The 14474-nt window shown below is 46.6% G+C and overlaps 1 long non-coding RNA gene across 1 annotated transcript in view; it reads right to left on the bottom strand.

The window, feature by feature from the left end:
- The window catches only part of LOC119858830, a 66239-nt gene extending 55620 nt beyond the window's left edge, over positions 1-10619 (bottom strand). The window contains exons 1-2 of the long non-coding RNA XR_006282976.1: positions 10257-10619; positions 126-282 (exon numbers count right to left, since the gene is read on the bottom strand). This is a non-coding gene — a long non-coding RNA (uncharacterized LOC119858830). The remainder of the gene's footprint in view (positions 1-125; positions 283-10256) is intronic.
- Between the last annotated feature and the right edge of the window lie 3855 nt (positions 10620-14474).

The following is a 14474-nucleotide window of genomic DNA, read 5'->3' as shown; positions in this document are numbered from 1 at the left end:
TCATGCTAAATGACATTTTTTTCTCTTTGGCAACTTCTTAATGGTAAGCAGCATTGCCTAGCATACACTCACTTACACAGGTATTTAAGTTATAGCCATGTCTATGACATTCCTCACCACATTACCCGAGGCACCTTTCTTTTTTCTCATACAAAGTTTCTTCTTCTGATGAATTCTTCTGGTGCTACCTGGCTGTCTTTCAGAAGAAAAACAGTCCTGCTGCTGTAGCTGCATCATGTTACTGTCTGCAGTCAGGCACTTCCTCCCCACTGCCTGCACTTCCTAAAATGACTGACAACAAGAAATTAAATAAAACCAAGGACTATGCAAAGTAGCTGTGTGCCCATCAGGCAGAGTGGAAATTAGAATCTGGATCTCCTCTGTCAGTTGACTGCTTTAACCAGTGGGCTATTGGGTATAAAGGGAACCCCCACCCCATTTTTCATGAGAAAGGAATGACCGAGCTTAGGCACCTAGCTCCACGAGGGTTCATGACTGAGAATCCTGAGCAGAGCTAGGTGCCTTCCTCTAGCCCAGAGTTAGGTGTCCAACTTCCTAATAACTAAGGCTGCAAGTCTGTCACGGATTCCATGACTTCTGCAGTGGCTGGTGCTGGCTCAGGGGCTAGAGGCCAGCAGCAGCAGTTTGGGTGTGTGGGAGGGGGCTCAGGGCAGGGGGTTGGAGAGTGCAGGGAGGCGCTTACCTCGGGATTGGGGTCCCTGGCTCCCACTGGCATGGCCCCTCTGCAGCTCCTAGGTGGTGGAGTGGCGGGGGGTCTCTGTGCTGTGCGCTCCCTGTGCCCGCAGGCCCCCCCCCCCCCGCAGCTCTCATTGGCTGTGGTTCCTGGTCAATGGGAACTGTGGCAGCTGGCACTGATGTTGGGAGCAACAGAGCCTATGCCCTAGCCCCTGATTCCCACCCTAGAAGCTGCAGGGATGCGGAGCTGGGTAGGAAGCCCCTGCCAGCCCCACCAACCCCCGCACCACCTCCGCACCAGCAGGGGTCCCAGGCCACAGCCCCCCACCCAAGTTTCGGTCAGGGCGGGTATTTTTAGTAAAAGTTACGGACTGGCCATGGGCCCATGAATTTTTATTTATGGCCTGTGACCTGTCCATGACTTTTATTAAAAATACCCATGACTAAAACATAGCCTTACTAATAACTAACTGAGGTGGCTTCCCAGTCAGCATGCTGGCTTCTGTGGATCCCATTCTTAGCCACCTAGTTTTCCCCATGCATTGAATGCATAGGGAGACCGGCAATTAACTCAGGGTTGTGAATTCCACTGAGTGGCAGGGCACTGGCAAACTTGTGTGCAGTAAAGCAGCTTTCTGCGGTGTAACTCCTGAGGTGTACACACTGACAAGCCACTTAGTGTGCAGAAACCATGCAGTTTCAGCACTGTAAAGAAACCACCCCGAGAGGCGTACAGCTTTCTGCGCTGGGGGTACAGCACCGTGATGCCAGTGTAGATACCCTGTTCGATTATAGCGCTGCGATTGGCCTCTAGGAGGTATCCCACAATGCCTGTTCTTGCCTCTCTGGTCATCAGTTTGAACATTACTGCCCTGCCCTCAGGTGACCAACCGTCATCCCCACCCCGTAAATTCCTTTGGAAGTTTGAAAGTCCCCTTCCTGTTTGCTCAGTGATGTGTGCAGTGGTCTCAATGCATCTTTCCAGGTGTCCATGCGGGGACAGGAATGATTATCAGCCCCCTCCCCCCCCACAGTGCTGGCTCTCCCCAAGAACCACGTGCCCAGTGTACAGTAGGGTTTGGGAACACTGATTTTCCCTTCCCCCGCAGCTACTCAGCATTTTGGGGGTCTTGTGGCTCATGTGTGCTTGCCTGGGGCCAGCCAGTTAGTGACAGGTGTGTGAGTACTGCCTGTGTTTTAAAGCACTGAATCAGTAGAGTCTGTGTTGCAAACAATACTGCTTCTGTAAAATGTTGTATTTAAACTTCACAGAGATGACCTTGGGAGCACAGCCTCCCTCTTTGTTATCACCAGCTGAACGGCTGCATAGAATTAGAAAGCGACAACAAAGAACTGAGGACTTTCTGTGTGAGGTTATTATGATGCACTCTGCGGCCGAAAAACAGGAATTGAAGGAGTGGCAAGACAGCGAGAAGAGGGACAGAAAGGAGAATGTGGCATGCCAGAATGAAGCCACAGAGTGGCTTTTAAACGTTATGAAGCATCAAGTGGACACGCTCCAGGCAATACTAGCACTGCAAACCAAGTAGCTCCACGCTCACCCTTCCCTGCAGCCACTGTCGCAAAACTCTTTCCCATGCACCCCCCCAGACACCGTCAAAACACTCTTATCAACCTCCTGGCTCCAGTCTGTACCATGGCATTCCAGTCCTGCCCTGTCACAGTCCAGCCCTGCAGACTCCCAGTACCCACTGTACTCAACACCCATTCCTCTGCAGTTTAACCCTTCTGAATTACAGTACCCGCTGCACTGTATTCCAAAGGAGAAGGTTGGATATGATCCCTGGACATACACAAATCCTTAACTGTCCCGAGACCCCACCTCTTCCTGGGACCTTCCCTTCCCCCATCCTCCTCAGTGCTGATGTGTTTTTTTTTGTTTGTCTCTCTTCTCCGGTTGTTGTTTTTTAATAAAAGAATTGTGCTGGTTTGAAAGCAATCTTTATCCTATTAATTGAAAGCAAACAGAGCCTTGCAAAGCAACAATTATCTTAAACCTTTATAGTACATCGTATGCACCAATCCAAATCACCTCCTAGTTTTACAAGCTGACCCTGACCCTGGCCCCGTGCTGCACCCCATGGTCTAATAGCCATGGTCTCTGGCTGTTCAAATTCAGCCTCCAGGCGCTGAGCCTCAGTGGCCCAGCCCTGAGTGAAGCTTTCACACTTCTCTTCACAAATATTATGAAGCATACAGCATGCAGCTATAAGCATAGGAATACTGTCATCAGCCAGGTCCAGTTTCCCATATAGGCAGCACCAGTGGGCCTTTAAATGGCCAAAAGCACACTCAACAGTCAATCTGCACTTGCTTAGCCTGTTGCTGAACCTCTCCTTGCTGCTGTCAAGGTGCCCCATGTATGGCTTCATAAGCCACAGCATTAAGGGGTAGGCAGGGTCTCCCAGGATCACAATGGGCATTTTGACTTCTCCTATAGTGATCTTCTGGTCCGGGAAGAAAGTCACTGCTTGCAGCTTCCTGAACAGGCCAGTGTTCCAAAAGATGCATATGTCTTGCACCTTTCCGGACGAGCCTACATTAATGTCCGTGAAACACCCACGGTGATCCACAAGCGCTTGGAAAACCATAGAGAAATACCTCTTCCGATTAATGTACTCGGTGGCTAGATGGTCTGGTGCCAGAATTGGAATATGTGTGCCATCTATCACCCCTCTGCAGTTAGGGAAGCCCATTTGTGCAAAGCCATCCAAAATCTCATGCATGTTGCCCAGAGTCAGGGTCTTTTAGAGCAGGATGCGATTAATGCTCCTATACACTTCAGTCAACTTGAGTCCAACAGTCGGCTTTCTCACTCCGAACTGGTTAGCAACTAATCAGTAGCAGACTGGAGTAGCCAGCTTCCACTGTGCAGTCGCCACATGCTTCTCCAACAGCAAGGCAGCTTTCATTCTCATGTCCTTGCACCGCAGGGCTGGGGCAAGCTCATCACACAATGCCATGGATATGGCTTTCCTCATCTGAAAGTTCTGCAGCCACTGCTTGTCGTCCCAGACCTATATGACAATGTAATCCCATCACTCAGTGCTTGTTTCCTGAGTCCAAGAGCAGCGTTCCATTGTGGTCAGCACCTCCATGAATGCCACAAGCAATCTTGTGTCATAGCTATTACATGTGGCAAGATCACTGTCCGACTCCTCTTGCCTTTGTAGTTTAAGGAGTAACTCCACTGACACTTGTGATGTGTTAGAGTGAGCAGCACACTGGTCAGCAGTTCGGGCTCCATTCCTGCAGCCTGAAGAGGCCGAGCGCACAGTACACAAGCTGTTGAAAGATGCTGCCAAATGTGGACAGAAGCACAGGGATTGCTGGGATGTGAAGCAATGCATCATGGGGCACTGGGACAGGACCCACAATGCCCCATAACCCCCACAACTCTTAGCGGCAGAAGAGGAAGAGATACTCTGTAGGATAACTGCCCAGAGTGCACCGCTCTGAATACCGCTTCAAGTGTCACAAGTGAGAACACACTATTGTGCAGGCAGCTGACAGTGTGAACACAAAACAGTGGTTGCCCTTCAGAGTTCTCTGAGTGGCGCTGTATCTGCCGTGCTGTAACTCTGCCAGTGTAGACATACCCTAAAAGTTAGGTGCTGCAACACTCAATGTCCCCCTTTTGAATCAAGCCTTTGGCTCTCAGTAGCTATTTTCAGAAAGAAGCCTTAAATCTGTTTTGCATTCCTACCTTAATTGCCTCTGTCATTGGGAGAGTTCAGTAAAGGCCACTTTCTGAATTTTATTTTATGATGAAGGATGGGAAGTTATAATAGAAGAGGGATCATAACTCACCTACCTTCATACCAGGTAACTGTGACTGTTCTTTATTGCATAGTTGTCTTAACTGCTGTAACATCCTGTCATTTCAAAGCACCAGAACTAGATGAAGAAACAGACAAACCTTAATTCATTGCTTGTTAGTGGAAATGTTGCACGTGTGGTTTGAGCTAGAATTGGTACATGTAGTTATACAGGAACAGTTGCCTTGGCCCAGGTAACCTTTGCCCCTCAGTGCAGTTCTTCATACCCTTGTGCTCATTATTATTAATTAGTTGTATTACAGTAGCACCTAGAAGCCTCAACTTGGTTCAGAGCCCCATTGTGTTAGGCATTCTACAAACACATAGTAAGAGACAATCCTTCATCCAAAGAGCACACAGTCTAAACAGACTATACAGGTAAAGAGTGAGAGAGGAAGCAGTGGCACAGACAGGTGAAATGACATGCCTGAGGTCACCCAGCAGGTCAGTGAACTAGAACTAATTAGAGCTGGGTCTGTGCTGAACAGTTCATATCCCAGGCCAACCCAAAGCCCAGGTGTGTGGAAGGAGGGGCGGTTAGGTATCAGATCTGAATCTTTGTAAGGAAGCAACTGGCTGGTGGAACAGGAAAATCTTCTGTACACATCTGTTTGTAGCTGAAACATCTTTGAGATGTGCTTTATTGTTAAGAAAATGCCACCCCCACAAAGGACAAACACAACAATAGGACTTCTCTTTGACAAAATTCAAAATAAAGGTATAAGACAGTTCACTTCAGATCAGTCCAAAGAAAAGTATTTAAGTGTGGTTCAATACAACCAAATTTCAAAGAAGAATAAAATATCTGTCTTCTAGTTCCGCACTCAGCACTAGTGCTTTTCAGAGATCCTGACTGCCAGCTTCAGCCCCAACACCTCACAGCACATCTCTTTTATAACAAAGATGTGGAAACTAATTAATTCCTCACATCCAGTCCAGCCCTATTACCCTGCACTCACTGCAGGAAACTCTGGTCCTTGTTGCAGGGCAGAGGGTTAATCTGGGAAAGGTCCAAACATCCTGTTAAAAGAGATAGGGACAAGCCATAAAGTTCAGATCTGTAGCTGAACCTCCCTGAAGTTCTGGGGTGTTCAGAACTAGGGTTTTGCTTCTGGAGCATCTCTAAAACTTGAGTTTCTAGCTCCCCTTGCCTCCCTCCTGCCATGAGGTACTGACTCACATCTTCTTAAACCTTTCACAATTGATTCCCATGTAAAAAAAAAACTGCCCTCACTTCCATCCAGCACTGTACTAAGATTGATACTGGGTGCTAAATGCTAATTATATGGGAGATGAGTGGAACTAGGCATACTGGACATTTAATTTCTCCCTGGGCTCAAGCTTTTGCTTTAGCTGGCCTCCTTCATTGACTGAAGAAAAGATAAACTAAGTACATAGGTCCCAAAAGGGTACTGTAGTCACTGCCACCACATCAATGACCTTTTCTTAGGTGAAGAACTTCAAAAGAACATAGTTTTTCTTCCAATTTTGTGGGCTGTGATTATTGCTGTAGCTTCACCAGGTTAGCAACTAACTCTATTAAGGCTTACAGACAGAAAGGAAATATGGAGTAAAATGCTAATTAAAGGCTCTTTGCTCCAAAGAATCTGTTTGCTATGGAATTTGCTGCACAGCTTCTATGGGAATTGGCCAGCAGATACAAGCAGAAATAAAAAAGAATAGTCTTTCGGGGGACATGTAAAATCTGAGCTCTTTACCCCTTATCAAAAGATATTTTAGTGCTTTTCTCAAGAATATGGGTATTAGATCTTGTCAAATTCCATAATGGGTGATTATTGTACATTATAGCTGTGACATTCTATACCTTGGGGAAGCATGCTGTAACCCCCATATTCCTCATTTTCATATAATCATGATCTTATGTATAAAGCATGCCTTGTAAGGTATCAGGGGAAAGGTTATTATCTGCTGAAAGTCATTTCTCTATCCATTTATGTATAACATTAATGCATATGAAGTTATGATAATTGTGTAGTATGGTTGTTACTAAGGGTATGTCTACACTTACAGAGTTTTTGCACTGTTAAGTTTCACGGGTGATAGGGAACCGGTAAAAGTAAAGTGCTGGTTAGTGTACTCACTCAGTTCCTCAGGCATCAGAAAGTATTTATGCTAGCAGCACCTCCATCGCCAACGAGAGCAGCACTGTAGGGCAGCTATCCCACAGGGCAGATCTCTCAATAGATCCTGTGGGAAGGGGAGGAGGGGTGAGCCAAAGGCATTCTAGGTCCCTGCTCAGTGCTGCCCTGCTTCATGTCTCAGGAGCTGCATTACTTCCAGGTTTCTTCTGTAGCATTTTTTAAAAAACCTCCTGCAGTCTGGCTGCTTTCCCCGCCACATTTACAAACAAAGGGAAAGGGAGCTTCAAACTTCCCGGGGCTTACGGGGGTGGGGGAGAGAACGTCCGTGCGTCAGAGATGCTGGCCAGAGTGGTCGCTTTTGGAACATTGGGATACCCTTCGGAGATTAAAGGGTGCTTACATTGGTGAAACATGTCTTCACTTTCACAACAGCACGAAAAGAACAGCGGTAAGAGCTGTACACCTCTGTGAAGGTGGTTCTCTTTTTCGGTGAAACTTCTGAGTTTCACCGCAAAAGGTCATTAACAAATGTAGATGCTCCTATGGTTTTAGCGCAAAAAAGAAACTTTTTGCGCTTTAAATGGTAAGTGTAGACATACCCTAAAACATGCTGTAAGTTGTGGGAATCAGCCAGATATTAGCTCCCCTGAGGCAACAGCAAGGAAAGTAACCAACACCCAGGTAGGGTGTCAAACAACCCATCAACAGCCATTGTACAGCAAGGGAGCTACAATGCAATGACTCACCTGCATGAGGCCACACCAGAGGAATTGTTCCAACTTGCTTGGAGATTCAGTAATGCTCACCTGACTCTGAAGGGGGCAGGAGGGCAAAGCCAAGAGGGAGGAAAGGACATGATAAAAGGAAGAGACATTTGCCATGCTTTTCCTCTCTCTTCCCCCTACATCTACAGACATCACCACACCAAGCAACTGAAGCACTGATCAAAGGGGAGAGCCTGGCTGAAGAGCAACCAGCCAGCCTGTGGTGAGAAGCATCTAAGTTTGTAAGGGCATTGAAAGTGTTAAGATCAGCTTTGAATGCATTTTGCTTTTATTTCATTTGACTAAATCTGACTTGTTATGCTTTGATTTATTATCACTTAAAATCTATCTTTATAGTTAATAAATCTGTTTGTTTATTCAACCTGAAGCAGTGTGTTTGGTTTGAAGCGTGTCAGATGCTCCACTTAGGATAAAAGGCCTGGTACATATCAATTTCTTTGTTAAATTGACAAACTCATATAAGCTTGCAGCGTCCAACGGGCATAGCTAGACACTGCAAGATGGAGGTTCCTAGGGTTGTGCCTGGACTGGAGATATTGGCTAGTGTCATTCGGTTGCACAATCCAGGGAGCAGCTTACGTGCTAGAGGACGTGCATGAACCGCCCAGGAGTGGGGGTTCTCACACCAAAGCAGGGTAAAGTTGGCTCCCAGAATCAAGGATTGGACTGACCTAGCAGATCACCAGTCCAGATAACACCAGAGGGGAATGTCACAATAGCTACCTTAAAAAAATTTCCCTTGAGGTTTCAGTTGGGTTCAGTATACTTTTTCTGTCACAAGTTACCATGTTCTACTTCTACCAATGGCTGCAACTCAGCAACTAGGGTAGTGTGTATGTAAAATTTATAAAACACTTGGGATTCCTTTGAGATTAAATTTATTTTCTAGCTGATATGTTCTTCTTGCATAAATACATTCTGTAAAACACACATAGCTCATTAACATCATGGACATTTGTGTTTTCCAAGATACTGTTACTTCAGTACTAAGGCTTCGATCCTGCAAATACTTACATATGTTTAACTTTATTCACAGGAACTTCTAATTTATATAGATGCCTGGTTGTAGGATCATGACATCCATTTCACACTGCTATAATGGTGCAATATAAAAATGGTTCCCTTCTATTTATTTCTTATGGTTTTGGTGAAGGAAAAGGATATTAAATTGTAATCTTTTTTGGTTTCAAGGTTTTTGTAATGTAGGATGCATAAAGCGATATTAAAGTTACTCTTGAACAGTAAACATGGCCACCTCTTTATGGGTGGATTATAATAGGATTATTGATTCATATTTCAATAACACTGAGGGACACTGATCAGGACCCTATTGTGGTAAATGTTGTGCAAATACAGAATGAAAGATAGGCTCGTCCCCCAAAAGCCTACCGGACAATCACATCACACATTAGAGCCCAGTACACAGTACTGTAGTTAAAGAAGTCCATCACTTTGTGTGTTTTTAATGTCTTCCAGAGTGGATTTCTAATCTGTAGATTGAGAAAAATTTGACATTTTAAATATATTCTTGTGAGAGAGTCAGTCGCCGTCTCTGAAAACTGAAATAAGAATAGATGAACTTGTTCTCCTTCATGGCATAACTTGCTTCTTAAATAGGCTGGAGCACTAGTCAGTTTCTTTATTTTTGTAATACATTTCAACTATCATCAACACAGCCAAGTGGTATTTACAGCAGGTCTATGTATGAATGAACACAAGTTTTGAGTTAGATACAGAATGCTACTTCATTTATTAATAATTTCTCTAAACATGCAATCACAACGTCTACGGTCTTGGAATATTACTCCTAGGGCTGTTCAAAACAGAAGCCATTAAATCAGGAGAAGCAGCACGTTTTGAGTTCCTCTCCTCACAGAAAGAGCAGGAGCACTCGTGGCACCTTAAGAGACTAACACATTTATTTGAGCATAAGCTTTCGTGAGCGACAGCTCGCTTCATCCGACGCTGTCGCTCACGAAAGCTTATGCGCAAATAAATGTGTTAGTCTCCAAGGTGCCACGAGTGCTCCTGCTCTTTTTGGGGATCCAGACTAACACGGCTGCTCCTCTGTTTCCCCACAGTTAGCCGTGCCCCGCCTCCACGTGTCGAGTAGCGCATAACTTGACAAGAAGAAGTTCTGACAATTGGAAGCGTCCAGAAGAGAGGGCAAGAGTGGATTGGCTAAAGTTACATTCAGACAACTCTAGCTCCCGGGAGGGAGGAGGCCTTTCCCCTTCTCTTGGTGCATGGACGTTCACGGCCAGGAATGAGAACCGGAGCCTGGCCGGCAGAGGCAGAGGGGAACCCTACCCATGGGCTGTAAAACGGCTACCCCGGCGAAGAACGGAGCCTGGTTCGGAGGTGGGGAGGAGCCGGCTCACGCCAGCTCTCCTCAGGGGCGCGCGCTGGGCCGAGGGCGCAGGAATCTGTGGGAAGCAGGCTGCAGACGTAGCTCTTTTTGAGCACGCTCGCATACCTGCAATGCGGAGGCCGCTCCGGACAGAAGCCCCCCGCCCTCTCCAGAAGTCCGCGGCAGCCCCCCGAGCCTCATGCAGCCGGGTCGGAGGCGGACTGACCGAGCAGACCCCGGCCGGGGCTTGCAGAGGCCGCGGGATAGGGACGGGCTGAGAGGGCAGCTCGCCCCCCGTGGGGCCCCAGTTCATGGGCCGCGAGGACCCCCGCATGAAGCCACCAGGGCTGAGGGGGCGCTGATCCCCTTCGAGCTAGGGGCAGCAGGCTCCTTCCCATCTCAGAGCAGGAGGGTCCCAGCCTTAGCCCCCACACCCCGGCCAGCCTCCCTGCACCCCCCGCCTCGCACCCTGGCCCCCTCGCACCTTTCCGGGTGAGCTCAGTGCTGGCAGTGCTCCAGAGCCCGGAGACGAGGAAGCGGCAGCCGGGCTGGGCCCGGGGGCTGGCTGGGTCGGTGCAGGCGGGTCTCCGCCAGCAGCGTCTAACCCACGCCGCGGGTAGCCGCCTTCGGCAGCGCCGAGCCCGCCTGCCGCTGAAGTCCCGCCCCCAAGGCAGGCAGGCAGGCAGCGGTGGTGACAGAACGGACCTGGGTGGACGCCGAGGGCAACAGAGCTCTGGTTGGCTTCCTACGCCCAAGGGAAAAGCCCCAAGGCGCTGGCTCTGTTACACACGCTGCACCCCCCACGCTCCTACAAGGGCCAGTTTTATTCCAAACGGCAGGAAACGTGATTTTCATCTCGGTTAATTTCACGCTTCCCATTGGACAAGGTCCCTTCCGGTCCTGCTGCCAGTGGCTCAGTGCCCTTGCAGGCAGGCTGAGGCGGCTGGTCCACTTGTCCACATTTCAGGCGCTGCTTTTTTGATATAACTTATGGACCAGAACATAACTATGCTTTACATAATGCACCTTCAAGTTAGGGGAATGATGAGTATTCTTCATACGCAATAAAGTGGTTGAAGCCTGCTTTAAGTACAAAATTCAATTCAAGCTTAATTATAGAGCAGCAGCCAGCACCTCCGCCATAATTTCAGGTAATTAAACTACTGGAAGGGACTCTTTTGTTTGGGCAGTCAAAAAGAGGGGTACTTTAATAGGAGAAACAATGCACAGGATTAGCAGCAGCTCCAGGGCTAGCTCCTGAGCAAATCCTGACCATGTATAACTGAATTGGGAATCTGCAAGTCACTTCTGCAGCCAGAGCTGTAAATAAAATGTATGAACTAGAAATTTGGGAAGAAACTGGTAAATGTTTTGCAGCTTTTGTTATCATACAACAATCCACAGAACATCAAGAGTTTTGCATATACTCCCTGTATGTAGCTGAAATTCTCCCTGGTGGTAGAATTATGCTTTCAATTTTTGTACCATGACATTTTTTCTTATAACACTCTATACGAGAATCTGATATGCAATTGCACTATGGCTTATAGCAATTTCTTGTATAACATTTTTCCTTCAAAGGAAAAGAGATTTAATAATCCAGTTTTCATTAAAGAAACAGAAATCTGCTGCCAGTCTGTAATGCGAGTGCCTCACTCCAAGGGCAGAGTTCCAACAACTTCATTTGGAAAAAAGTCTGCTGTATTCATAATTCATAAAAGCATTGGCATCTGTCCCATTAAACTAACAGAGGAAGAGAAATATTCTTATGCTCAAAACATTCTATCCCTCTTTTCCGAACTATTTATATCTGGGGGCCTATCATTTTCCCAAGCTCAAATATAACCACCGTGTGTACATGTATAGATATGCAGGTTAACCCCAAAAAATACAAAATCTATTTTCAAAAGAAAAATGCTGTGCTTAATGGAACTATTTGCAAGCATCATACATCTCAGTGGCACAGGCAGCGGCACAGACAGCTGCAGCGGCACAGGAGCTAGCAAACAGAGCTGTAAACAGGGGAGTTTGAGTGGGAGTTTGCAAGGGGAGTTTGGGATTTGCTTTTGCTGGGTGGAGTGTGGTCTTTTTGGTGTGGCTTGTGTTTCCCAGATTAACAGGACTTAGGTGGGAAGGCAATGACAGATACGGAGGCAGCTGTAGGAGTGACTCCTGTAGTGGTAGACACATTGAGGATGACTGTATGTGGAAGCTGTGGTATGTACATGATCCTGGAAGGGGGACCTGGTAAGAGTTTTTTCTGCATGAAATGCCATCTGATAGAGCTTATGGAGGAAAAGATCCGAGGTTTGGAGATGCAGGTGGAAAGTCTGGTTGAGTTTAGGAAGGGGTTTGAGCAGATGATGGAGCAAAGATATGAGGTATTTGAAGGGAAAAGCTCAGACTCACAGATGGAAGCAGAGCTGGGGAATTTTGAGGGGAGACTGGGTGAGGAAAGTGGTCAGTGGAAGCATGTGACTAAAAGAACCAGGCAGAGGAAAAGACGGGCTAGTGAAGCAGAAATAGAGCTTAGGAACAGGTTTGCAGAGTTGGAAAATGAAGAAGGGGCTCAGCAGGTACTTGTTGAAGGTGGAAGGGTAAGGAAGAAGAGAAGAGAGGCCAGTCCTATAGGAAAAGTGGAAGAGTCAAGGGAGACTACACCAACTATGAGCCCCAGGAGGATACAGGATGGGTTGAAGAGGATTATAAGGGAAAATAGGAATGGAAAGAACTTGCAGCCCGAGGGAACAGGGGAGAGACTGGAGAATAGCACTGTCACCAGGAAAAGGCAGGTCTATGTGATAGGGGACTCTTTATTGAGAAGAATAGACAGGCCTGTAACTAGAGCTGATCCAGAGAATAGAAGGGTGTGCTGTCTTCCGGGTGCTAAGATACGGGATGTAGACCTGAGGTTGAAAAGGATCCTAAAGGGAGTGGGAAAGAATCCCCTAATTATCCTTCATGTGGGAACAAATGATATGGCTAGATTCTCGCTGGAAAGTATTAAGGGAGACTATGCTAGGCTGGGGAAGACGCTTAAGGAAATTGAGGCTCAGGTGATCTTTAGTGGGATCCTTCCTGTTCCTAGAGAAGGGCAACAAAGGTGTGACAAGATTATGACAGTCTTAGGCAGATGGCTTAGGCAGTGGTGCTATAAGGAGGGCTTTGGGATGTATGGCCACTGGGAGGTATTCACGGACAGAGGACAGTTCTCTCGGGATGGACTTCATCTGAGTAGGGAAGGAAATAGACTTCTAAGATCGAGGCTGGCACAACTGATAAAGAGAGCTTTAAACTAGGAATTCGGGGGAGATGGTTGGGAGATGTCCAGGTAACATTGAGATGTTTACATTGAGAGGGAAGAAGACGAAGTAAGAAAGGATACAGCCGTGGGTAGGAGAATGTATATAAGGAGTGAGGGCGGTGTGGATACTAGTCTAATAGGTTATACTGGCTCTAGAATGACTGTGCCTAATAGGATACAAAATGTGAGCGAGGCCAAACAGCAAAAATTAAGATGTTTGTACACTAATGCGAGGAGCCTAGGTAACAAAATGGAGGAACTAGAACTGGTGAAGGAAGTGAAACCAGATATTATAGGGATAACAGAAACATGGTGGAATAGTAGTCATGACTGGACTACAGGTATTGAAGGGTATGTGCTGTTTAGGAAAGACAGAAATAAAGGTAAAGGTGGTGGAGTAGCATTGTATATCAATGATGAGGTAGAATGTAAAGAAATAAGAAGTGATGCAATGGATAAGACAGGTTTCAGAGTAGCAGCCGTGTTAGTCTGTATTCGCAAAAAGAAAAGGAGTACTTGTGGCACCTTAGAGACTAACAAATTTATTAGAGCATAAGCTTTCGTGAGCTACAGCTCACTTCATCGGATGCATTTGGTGGAAAAAACAGGAGAGATTTATATACACACACACAGAGAACATGAAACAATGGGTTTATCATACACACTGTAAGGAGAGTGATCACTTAAGATAAGCCATCACCCACAGCAGGGGGGGGAAAGGAGGAAAACCTTCCATGGTGACAAGCAGGTAGGCTAATTCCAGCAGTTAACAAGAATATCAGAGGAACAGTGGGGGGTGGGGTGGGGGGGAGAAATACCATGGGGAAATAGTTTTACTTTGTGTAATGACTCATCCATTCCCAGTCTCTATTCAAGCCTAAGTTAATTGTATCCAGTTTGCAAATTAATTCCAATTCAGCAGTCTCTCGTTGGAGTCTGTTTTTGAAGCTTTTTTGTTGAAGTATAGCCACTCTTAGGTCTGTGATCGAGTGACCGGAGAGATTGAAGTGTTCTCCAACTGGTTTTTGAATGTTATAATTCTTGATGTCTGATTTGTGTCCATTCATTCTTTTACGTAGAGACTGTCCAGTTTGGCCAATGTACATGGCAGAGGGGCATTGCTGGCACATGATGGCATATATCACATTGGTAGATGCGCAGGTGAACGAGCCTCTGATAGTGTGGCTGATGTGATTAGGCCCTATGATGGTATCCCCTGAATAGATATGTGGACAGAGTTGGCAACGGGCTTTGTTGCAAGGATAGGTTCCTGGGTTAGTGGTTCTGTTGTGTGGTGTGTGGTTGCTGGTGAGTATTTGCTTCAGATTGGGGGGCTGTCTGTAAGCAAGGGCTGGTCTATCTCCCAAGATCTGAGAGAGCGATGGCTCGTCCTTCAGG

This window comes from Dermochelys coriacea, chromosome 7, assembly GCF_009764565.3.
Source record: "Dermochelys coriacea isolate rDerCor1 chromosome 7, rDerCor1.pri.v4, whole genome shotgun sequence".
In the NCBI taxonomy this organism is placed as follows: domain Eukaryota; kingdom Metazoa; phylum Chordata; order Testudines; family Dermochelyidae; genus Dermochelys; species Dermochelys coriacea.
Note: the sequence above shows the minus strand (reverse complement) of the source record. Positions and strands in the feature narration are given on the sequence as shown.